The following is a 10,964-nucleotide window of genomic DNA, read 5'->3' as shown; positions in this document are numbered from 1 at the left end:
CAAAATTCAGGTAACCAACTAATGGTTTCAGGGCTGTTTTGCTTGCCTGCTTGCTGATGTCGTCACTTCAACAGACCAAAAAAAAAAAAAAAAAAGTCATCTTTGAAATAAATATTCATCTTTGGCAGCATAACATAGCATATGTCTTATGAATGGAATACATTTTTAAAAATGTTATTTGTAACATTTATCTTCTCATTTGTTTAACAGTTTCTTTTGTGTATGCTATAGCTGGAATGCTTAATACTTCAGGCCTCTGAGGCTTTCTGGCACTGTCTGAAAGGTTTAGGTTACTGTGGTAAATGTTTTCCAGCAAATGGAACAATGACTACTAAATAACTTTGCTAACGTGAGGATTAACCAGAGTAATTACAATTGCTTGGGACTTTGTGTTTCAGGGACAAAGTTCTATATGAAAATCACCAGGGTCTCTGACACTCAAGTGTCACTCAATTTGAGCAGAACAATTAACAGTAATATTGGGTCTGAAGTTTGAGAGTTGGAAACAAAAAAGATAATTGCATAGGTCTGAAAACTATTAAACAAAATAAAATTATATTCTACCTTTGCTATTCTGCCTCAAAGGTATGATGTTTGCCTTTGCACACAAGGTCTTTGCAGTATCTAAATTGGACCAGAATTTTAATGTTTCAATCTATTTCTCTTGGGCCTCAGAAAATCTGTTATTCTAACTTTGTACATGGATTAGAACATTTCCAAACTCGGATAGATCTGAGTTGCTTATCTTACAGTCTATGAAGTGACTGATACTTTATCTCACCTAGAATGTAAAGACAGAAAACAATAGTAGCCTAATAATCATATTGGTGTAATAATCACAAAGTTTCCGTGTGCTATAAAGAAGTTGTTACTTTATCTTGCTTTTTGAAGATACTTTAATCTTGTAATAAATTTAACTGAAAGTATTCACCCTCCTTGCTCCCATTTTTGTTCATTGTTAAAAACTGGAAGGTGCAATAAAGATGATCACATTCAGTAAATTTTATTTTTTCCCTAAGGATGAGGTATAAGGTTGATAAATGGGATGGAGGTAGCAGGAATGAAGTTCCTGTATGTATAAACACATACAGCTCTGGGCTCCCCACTCTTTTCTGATGAGAAGTTTTTTTTTGAGATGGGTCTCATTCTGTCACTCAAATTAGGGTGCAGTGTACAATCACAGCTCACAACAGCCCTGACCTCCCCAGTGCAAGTGATTCTCCCATTCCAGCCTCCAAAGTAGCTGGGACCACAAGCACGCACCACCATACCCAGCTAATTTTTAAATTTTGTATAGGTGGGTCTCACTGTATTGCCCAGGCTGATCTCAAACTCCTGGGCTCAAGCAATCCTCCCACCTTGGCCTTCCAAAGCGCTAGGATTACAGGTGTGAGCCACTGTGCCCAGCCTGATGAGGGGAATTTTCTTTATTTTGAATGGTAAGAGTTCTTGGGATGTGTAATTCTGCTGCTAATAAGACTTGTCTGTTCTCATGCTGCTAATAAAGACATACCCGAGACTGGGTAAAAGGTTTAATTGATTCACAACTCTCCAGGGCTGGGGAGGCCTCATGAAACTTACAATCGTGGTGGAAGGGGAAGAAAACACGTCCTTCTTCACATGGTGGCAGTAAGGAGAAATGCCCAGCAAAAGGGGGAAAATCCCCTTACAAAACCATTAGATCTCGTGAGAACTCACTCACTATCACAAGCCCATCATGAGGGCAGCCACCCCATGATTGAATTACCTCCCACTGGGTTCCTCCCAGGACACGTGGGGATTATGGGAACTACAATTCAAGATGAGATTTGGGTGGGGACATGGCCAAACCATATCAAGCTCCTTACATTTCAGATGAGGAAACTTGGTTCCAGAGAAACTAAATGGTTTACTCAATATCACAGATCTATTTCATGACCAAGAAAATTTAACCAAATCTCCTGGATCCTAATGTGGTAATAATTTATTTTTTTAAAAATTCAAGCAATAGTTTCAGATAGGATTTCTAATAACATTGAAGACAAAAGCAAAGAACAAAACAAAGCAAAACTCTCATCTTTTTAAAGAATTTATGGCTTGCAAGAATAGATGAACAGTGGATGCACATACAAAGTAACAGCCTTTTAACAAGAGAAAGCTGCTCATGTTCTCTTAAGGCAGGTTTCATAAAACTCATATTTCCTTAAGATTTTTTCCTTTAGAATATTAGCCAAAACATTCTAGGAAATTTCAAAACAGTTTTATATGGAATTCTTATCGTATATTCATATTTTCCTAAAAATAGGTGAATCAAATATGATGTTTTAACTGGGCACATCAGACATTCTTATGTAGAGTTTTGGATGTGTCATATACCATGAACTGCTTCCAGTGTGGGTTTCTTTTTTTTCATTTGAAACATTTGAATTACACATTTCTTGTACTTCAGACTCAGAAGTACACCTTATCTGGTGGAAGTTAACAGTGGCTGTAAACAAACAAACAAGATAGTTAATTATTTCACATAACAAATGACCTTCAGGTCTATGGCTTCCAGGATGGCTCAAGAATGACATCCATGAACCATGATTTCTTTCCTGCCTTAGTAGTTGGCATTGTCTCCCCAAGCTCATGGTCACATGGTTGAGAGATGCTATGGCTCAGGTCTCAGGCCCTCATGAAGCAGTGTCTGCAGCAAGTAAGGAGGAAAAGAAAATCAACCAGTTTTTCTTTGTCAAATTGATCTAGTGTTCATCTGCGCAGAATCTTTCATTTTTGATATTATATTTGGATTACACTGACTGAATTCAATGTATTTTGGTCCATAGTAAGCAGAGTTGATTCGATATGGGCTGTCCATCATGTGTCTGTGTGCACATCTGTATGACCTAAAACCTTCCGGCTCCTCACCAGGTATCCTGGGTGTGATGTGAGAGGAAGGGTTCAGGCAGTCCATTTTGGGGATTTGGGGTTGAAAAACTAACAGGACTCTTTCATCTGAAAAAAATAACCTCTATCTCTAAAGCACAAGGAATAAGATAAAGCTAGAACTTACTCATAAATCTTAGCTCTCACTCCCCATAAGTGGATTCAATCCATCATTGAGTACAATAGACATTTCCACCTAAATGTCTTTCTCCTCTTTCCATGCCACAGACACTATTCTTCAAGCCAACACAGTGTTGTGCCGGACCACTCTAAATCCCTCCAAAAAGGGCTTTCCACAGTCACTCTCCCTTCATGCAAATTTGTACTCCACTCTGCAGTCACAGTGATAGGCTGAGAATGCAGATCTTGTCACTGCTCTGCTTAGAAAAATTCCATGGCTTCCCACTGTTCTTAGAATAAATACAAAAACCTTAATTGCCATCTGTAGAGAATTGGCTTAGCCTCATTCACTGGGATCTCACTGCCTCCATCTGCAGGACACTGTTTTATGCACTCCCATTCCAATAGCCTTTTCAGTCCCTCGAATGGCTTCAGCTCCTTTCTATCACAGGTCATTTGTATATACTGCTCCCCCTGTCTGGAAGCTTCTTTGCACCCTTCCCTCTGCCCCAAGAGGCTACTTTTCTTCAGATTTAGGCTATGCTGTGAGTTTCTCAGAAAAACCTTCTCTGGCCCCGAGAGACTCAGCTCTCTTAGGACATCTTCTTTGTATCATTTGCACCATGCTGCAGTTTTACAATCATGTTTGCAAATGTGTAGTTAGTATCCATTTCTTTCCATTGGCTAGATAGTGAGCTTGGTGGGGGCTAGGCTATATCTTTTTCTATTTTTTAATTGCCTTTGTGTTTTCAATATTTAGCCTATTTCTGGGAACACAGGAAGTGCTCAAATGCATATGTCAATTGATTGTATGGATAAGTGAATGAATAACATTTATTGTCTTTGATGCCTGCAGCATTCAAGCATTTCAATTGCTGTTTTAGTAGTCGATAGAGGTCTAGGTAGCAATTCAAAATAGGTCATTTTGGGAACTCTACATTAGAAAATAGATTAGAAATAATTGCCTTCATTAAAGATTCCTGAAAAAATAATTGTCATGTGTCTTTCATATGGTATACACATGACGTTTTAAGTCAGAGAACTCCTATATGCAATGATGAGCTTTCTCATACTAAAGTTGGAATCTATAAATGTATGATTTTTGAACTGAGAAGTCAAATTACTATCTTTGGACTATTGAGGTGGTGAAAAATTTTATCCTTTCTGTCTATGAATTTGAGATTGGAGAGACTGAAATGTCATTGGAGTAAACTCTGTTGAATAGTATGGCATGGCTCAGGCCTGTAATCCCAGCACTTTGGGAAGCTGAGGTGGGAGGATTACTTGAGCATAGGGGATGGAGGCTGTGGTGAGTTATAATTGCACCTCTGAACATGAGCCTGGGTGGCAGAGTGAGACCTTGTCTCAAAAAAAGAAATGAAAGTGATATGGCTAAAATTTCAAGTGATTAGTTCCCCACATTCCTTTGAAGTTTTTCTGTTTTTTGAAATTGAAATACTTCTTCTCTGTGCCCTTGGCAATTCAACAAAATTTAGAAACATTTATTAAGCAGATACTAGGTGTTATTGATTAATTAAATGAATATTTATTAAACATTTCCTACTTGTCAGACCTAAAGATATAGTTTTCTTTTGTTAGAAATTTATCTACGAAAATGACATAATGCCTGATTTCTAAGAGAAAACAGTGTGAACAACAACAACAACAACAAACCCGCAGAGTGATAAGTACAAATACTTTGTTATTAGATAGAATGGGCAATAAGAACATATGTTAAAGGTCCTGACTTAATTTCTGTTAAGTCAAGGAAGAGGAGTATTGAATATTGATCTTCTGGAAGAAATAACATTTGAGCTGAACTCTGAAGGAGAAGTAGGTGCTTTTAAGTGAATATTTATTAATCATGATGGCAATTTTCTTATTGTGCTGAATTATTTAAGAAGCATTGTTTTCTCCCTAATTCTTATCATTTTTCTCCTTGCTGATTACACTGGAGCCTTTTTGAGAATGGGAAATATATTTTGTTTCTAGTTATCTAATAATTATTAAACATAGCGTTATGCATGATCTAGTTACATACTATGTGATTCTCTCACTAATATTAAGTAAATTGAAGCTTTGCAGTGATGGTTCTGGGAGTCAGAAGAAGACACTTGGACAGTTTCCACCATGAGCTGTGATTTATTTACTGTACTTAGCTCAAGTGCTCTCCAATAACCATAATATTTGGAAAGGCTCTATGTGGCTTACCCTGTGTGGGCTTTTACAGGTAACATGCCTATTGGGAAATACTAAGATTGAATTATAATTTTTTATATTCTTTTCTTTTAGAAGTCTTTACTGAAAGCATTGCAAACATTTCTTCTATTTTTCATATAACTTCTGTGTATAGATAACTGAACTTTCTGTGTTTCAAAAATTTTGGCCTTTATGTTGTTATAGACTCATAAGGGCCAGAATTTTTGAAATAATTTTAATTAATTCTATCTTCAGGAAGGATGCATGGTGAAAATTTAGCAAATACACTTAGTTGGTAATTAGGCTCACAGGTCTACCTTTTATTTTTCTTCTCTTTAATCTGTTGCTTCTTTCATTCTCAAAGCAGTCAAATGTACATGTGGATTATTTTAATTTAGAAGAGGGAAATTTTTAAATTACTGTGTTTTAAATACACACCAGATATCGGGGTTCCTAGGACCATCCTCTGAACCAACGAGTGGATATTTAATTGATCTTGATGGAGGACAAGATAAACTTTCTTTTAGATTATTGCTGGAGGGGGAAGAAAGAGTGATTTTATTATAGTAAGTATACGGTTGCATTAGTTTCTTGTATTTACCGCCTAAGAATATTGCTTTATCTGATACTTACTGTTAAAGTGGTGAGGTTTGGTCTGTGCAGTGGCACTTTGGGAGGCTGAGGCAGGTGGATTGCTTGAGCCCAGGAGTTTGAGACCAGCCTGGGTAACATGGCAAAACCCTGTCTCTACAAAAAGTTTAAAAATTAGACAGCCGTGGTGGCACATGCTTGTAGACCCAGCCACCTGGGAGGCTGAGGCAGGAGGATTGCTTGAGCACTGGAGGTAGAGGTTGCGGAAGCTGTGATCCCGTCACCGCACTCCAGCCTGGGCAGTACAGTGGACTCTGTCTCAAGAGAAAAAAAAAAAGAAAGAAAGAAAAAAAAGAGATGTTAAGCTTATTATTTTTGACTTTGTTTCTGACTAGTAGCATCTCCAGTTGTTTTCCCTTCTGCATTTCCCTTTCAGGTAGATTATTTATATTCTACTAAATTGTTCTTCTCCACCTACATAAGTGAATTTTGAGGAGCCAAACATTATCTATTCACTTAATCTCTCCTCAGAGTTCATATTGCCAAGACCCTATATTATTTTTAGAAGTAATTCTCTGTACTTTTTCAACAGAATGATGTCTGGACTATTTTAATATCTTAAATGCAGTTTCTAATGCTTTGTAAAGTACTGATATAACCTCTCATTATGGAGTATTTCTTTTTAATCATGTTGGGTTAGCACTGACCTTTTTCTTTTTTCTTTAAGAATGCTGCTTAGCTTAAGAAGCGCTTATGCTAAGTGCCCATTTAAAATGAAGAAATACACCTGTTGAAAAAGAAATACACATACCACTGTTTACTCATTGCGGCATCCCTCTGGCAATTTTAACCATTTGAAATTTCAGTGACAGCTTGAAAGTAGAAAAGGTCTCTGAGTTGTAGTAGTTGCTTATGATATATATCCCAGAAAAATCTGTGGGTTGGTATTTGGTGAAAATTCTCCTAACTAGACCCTCAGGATTTTTTTATTTTTTAATTTTTTTATTTTTAATTTTTTTTTTTTTTTTTTTGAGAAGGAGGAGTTTTACTCTTGTTGCCCAGGCTGGAGTGCAATGGTGAGATCTCAGCTCACTGCAACTTCTGCCTCCCGGGTTCAAGCAATTCTCCTGCCTCACCCTCCCAAGTAGCTGAGATTATAGGCACGAGCCACCATGCCCGACTAATTTTGTATTTTTAGTAGAGACAGGGTTTCATCATGTTGGAGGCTGGTCTCAAACTCCTGACCCTCAGGTGATCTGCCCGTCTTGGCCTCCCAAAGTGCTGATTACAGACGTGAGCCACTGTGCTTGGCCAACCCTTCAGGATTTTAATTATGGCTTTTTCATCCGTATTTATGAATTAAGCTAGTTTTTCTGATTTCTCAACCTTCAACAGAGTGAAAATCGCAAAGCAGAAGCCAGAGAGAAAATGAAGAGCATATGTGTTTTGAAATGCAGATGATATAAATAATGAACACATTGAAAAATTTATCCCATTTTATGGCTGTTCTGATTTGAAAGATAAAAGCATTTTATTGACGATTTTGCATATATTTTGACAATTGTCTAAATAGTTTTTGGTTAAGAAGAATGTTTTTGGTTTAGGTTCTGGGGTTCCTTTTTGTAAAACGGGGATAATATAAGACAGAAATGTGAGCTATGTAATTTTTTCAAGTAGAATACTTTATAATCAGAAAATATGCTATATTACCATATCTCAAAGACTGCAGATTCAGTTATTAATTATACATAAAGTACACTGAGTGTTTATCAGCTCATTATCTTTCTTAATTCAGTTCTAGAACTATGTTACATAAGCATTCTTAACCAATCCTCCCACAGGGTACTTGGGAGAGTGGTGGCAATTGAATTATTGACCTATGGGAATTGTATCTATTTGTTTTAAAATAGATATAAATAATAACACATTAAAACAGTCATTCATTTTTTGCCTGATATGATAATGAAAAATGAGAACGTTTTAGTTCAACTTTTGTCTACTTTTTAAGACGTTTGCACACAAAGGAGAATATTTTATGGCTGAATTTCCAGTTGTTCCATTGACACTTGGAAATCATGGATGCTGGAAATGTTACGGTCAGAAGCACCACCCTCAAGTGTACTGGTGATGATGAATGTCGTCTGAGGACCGCCAATCCATTCTCCATTCACTAGTTTCAGATGTTACAGACTCTGGCAATCAGCAATGTGCCAAGATTGTTCACGATGCCAAGTCCATGCCATGTGAGATAGCAAATACACTTTCTCATACCCAGGTTTTCAAATGCTTTCATTAATGCTAAATTGCAATAGCTAGTGACACCTGCTTGCATCTTTTGGATTTTGTCCTAGTGACAGCACATGGCAGTCTAGGGCTCTTCACGCTAGATCTGCCAAAGGTACAGCATCCTTTGTAGCGTCCCCATTCTTGCTTCTCCATGGCCCCAGGATGGCTTGTCAAGCATTGCACTGATGCTTTAACAGATGAATAAGCCCCTGAGACTTCTGATGGTTTAGCGAGGTTGGTTTTCATCGGAGGAAGTGAAAAGAATCTTGGCTAACACAGATGTGGAGCTTAAATGTAAAATAGAAATATTCTTGTTGCAGTTATTTGTTCTATTTTGAGCCTGGTGGTGTTGGTTGTTCATTTAGCAGTTTAGCAAAGAGAAAACCAAATAGAACAAGATGCTAGTGCCTTTTATTCCTTAATTTTTCTTTTTAAGTAAACATGAGAGTGAGATGCTATTTTTATTTTGCATGGATGTTCCCCTCCTGACCTTCTGCTCCCTTCCCCACAAAAAACACAGAAAAACATTTAGGTCAGGTATTTCTTCAGTGTCATGGCCAAAGTCAAAATGTAAAAACAAATCACCTCTCTACTAGTTTCTTTGAAAACTAGATTCCAAAAACAATGTAGTTGGTGAAACTGTTTTTGACCAGTACCAGCAGTGGATTAAAATGTATGTAATCTGCAGTATAGGGTGTTTTTGTTTTTGTTTTGTTTTTCTTTTTTTGATTTGCCAAGTTTTGAAGCATCACAAATCGATAAACTAGCCAGTCATCCCATACACCTGGGCAGCATGCTGCTTTCCTGGATGCAGCCCTAGACTCCATTTGGCAGAGGACAAGGGAAGTGTGAGATTGCTGTCAGCAATGGGTAATGTGTGAACGCTGCCAGTGTGTGTTGAGAAATCTGAGTATATTTCCTGGAGACACCCCAAACTTAAAAGTTTTCATGTTCCCCCTTATACCATTGACTTGAGTTCAAAGAAGTTGTCAATGTCTGTTTGATAACAGCAGTGTGGTCTTGTTGGCCATGGCTGCATTTTAATCACTTCATGGATATTAAGGGCTTTAGTTCCAGTTTATTTCTGCCTGTCTCTTTCTTCCAAAATTTCCCTTAATCTGGCTCTCGATAGGAAGAACTTGCCTCTAGGGGACAAGCAGAAGCAAAAGATAACAGGAAAGCCCGCACTATGCCAGGATGTCTTGAAACATGAAAGGTCAGACCCTACATTTGTCTAAAAATAAATCTCTTTCCACAGGGTTAGTAAAACTGCTATCATTAAAAAAACAAAATCTTTGCTTTCATTTTCTTCCTTTCTTTCTCTCTAGAAAAATATGCCGATATATTCTAAACTGTGGCTGATTAACTGCTAACAGAGTTTGGTTCAAACCTCCCAAGCCCATTTTAAACACCTTTAGGGGGATAACTGATAAGGTGTCTAGTGCTGCAGTAAACACAATGCCACTGCAGGCCTTTTGAAGTATAAGTTTATATTAGTCTCATTATCATTGTTATTTTTTTCTCCCTTTCTTCATTTTGCATAAATTGGAATTCCTTCAAAACTTCAGCAGCCTGTTATTAAAGTATTCGTATACAAAGAAAAAAAAATTGCAAATGATTTTCTTCTGGAGGAAAACGCTGCTGAGGAATCTTTGAAGCCAAGGCTTTTGTTGTGAATCTGAGAGCCATTGTTACCTAACAGATTCATACCCTAGGCAGAATTGCTGTGGAATGGCGTGCATAAAACACTGTGAGTGTCAGCCTAGCATGCCTCAGGAAGAAGGAGGACCATCGATGTCCATCAAAAAGGAAAATATATGGGTCTCAGCATTCACTGCTTTCCTACAGAACTGGAGTGGTAAAGCAAATTGCATGCTCTTTAACCCTTCTGTCTGCCCACTGTCAGGAGAAGACTCAAACAAATCCCAAGCCTGTATTGTCCTCCTGCTGAAATGTCTATCTTATCCAACTGACAAGACCATTTTCAAGTACCACGCAAAAATAATATCATGTATTCTACTCTTCTGCATACTATATACACATACATTTCAGTTTATATACACATATGTGTGTGCATATAATCTATTATCTATCTTTCAAAAAATATCTCTAGGGAGATGCTGACTAAAAGCAATTGGAGAAATAACTCCCTTTCACTGTCGGAGACATCCTGTTGCTTTCATCTGGCAAGACTACCACATCCTTCTGTGACTGTGGGGTTTGGGGTACGTGGAGTGGGAAGGAGGCAGGGTGCTGGTGTGGCATTCTTGTGTGTGTTTGTGTTTAAAGTAATATAGAAAGGAGGCTTGAAATATTTTTATGTCTTCAGAGGGATTGCACATATTGACTTCAGATAACAGCAAGGGTGAGAAAAGTTACAGTTACAATTGTCCAGGACTTCAGACTCCAATCTGGACATGTATGTCCTGGGTTTTGCAGTTTGTTTTGACATACTTGGCAGCACTGTATTAAAAAAGAAAAGCTATTGTGGCACTATTCACAATAGCAAAGACTTAGAACCAACCCAAACTTCCATCAGTGATAGAATGGATTAAGAAAATGTGGCACATATACATCATAGAATCCTATGCAGCCCTAAAGAAGGATGAGTTCATGTCCTTTGTAAGGACATAGATGAGGCTGGAAACCATCATTCTCAGCAAACTATCGCAAGGACAGAAAACCAAATACCGCATGTTCTCACTCATAGGTGGGAATTGAACAGTGAGAACATTTGGACACAGGAAGGGGAATATCACACACTGGGGCCTGTCGTGGGGTGGGGGGAGGGAGGAGGGATAGCATTAGGAGATATGCCTAATGTAAATGACGAGTTAATGGGTGCAGCACACCAACATGGT

The sequence above is a fragment of the Macaca thibetana genome, chromosome 6, assembly GCF_024542745.1.
Source record: "Macaca thibetana thibetana isolate TM-01 chromosome 6, ASM2454274v1, whole genome shotgun sequence".
In the NCBI taxonomy this organism is placed as follows: Eukaryota; Metazoa; Chordata; class Mammalia; order Primates; family Cercopithecidae; genus Macaca; species Macaca thibetana.
The sequence above is the reverse complement of the archived record's forward strand: the minus strand, read 5'-3'. Positions refer to the sequence as shown.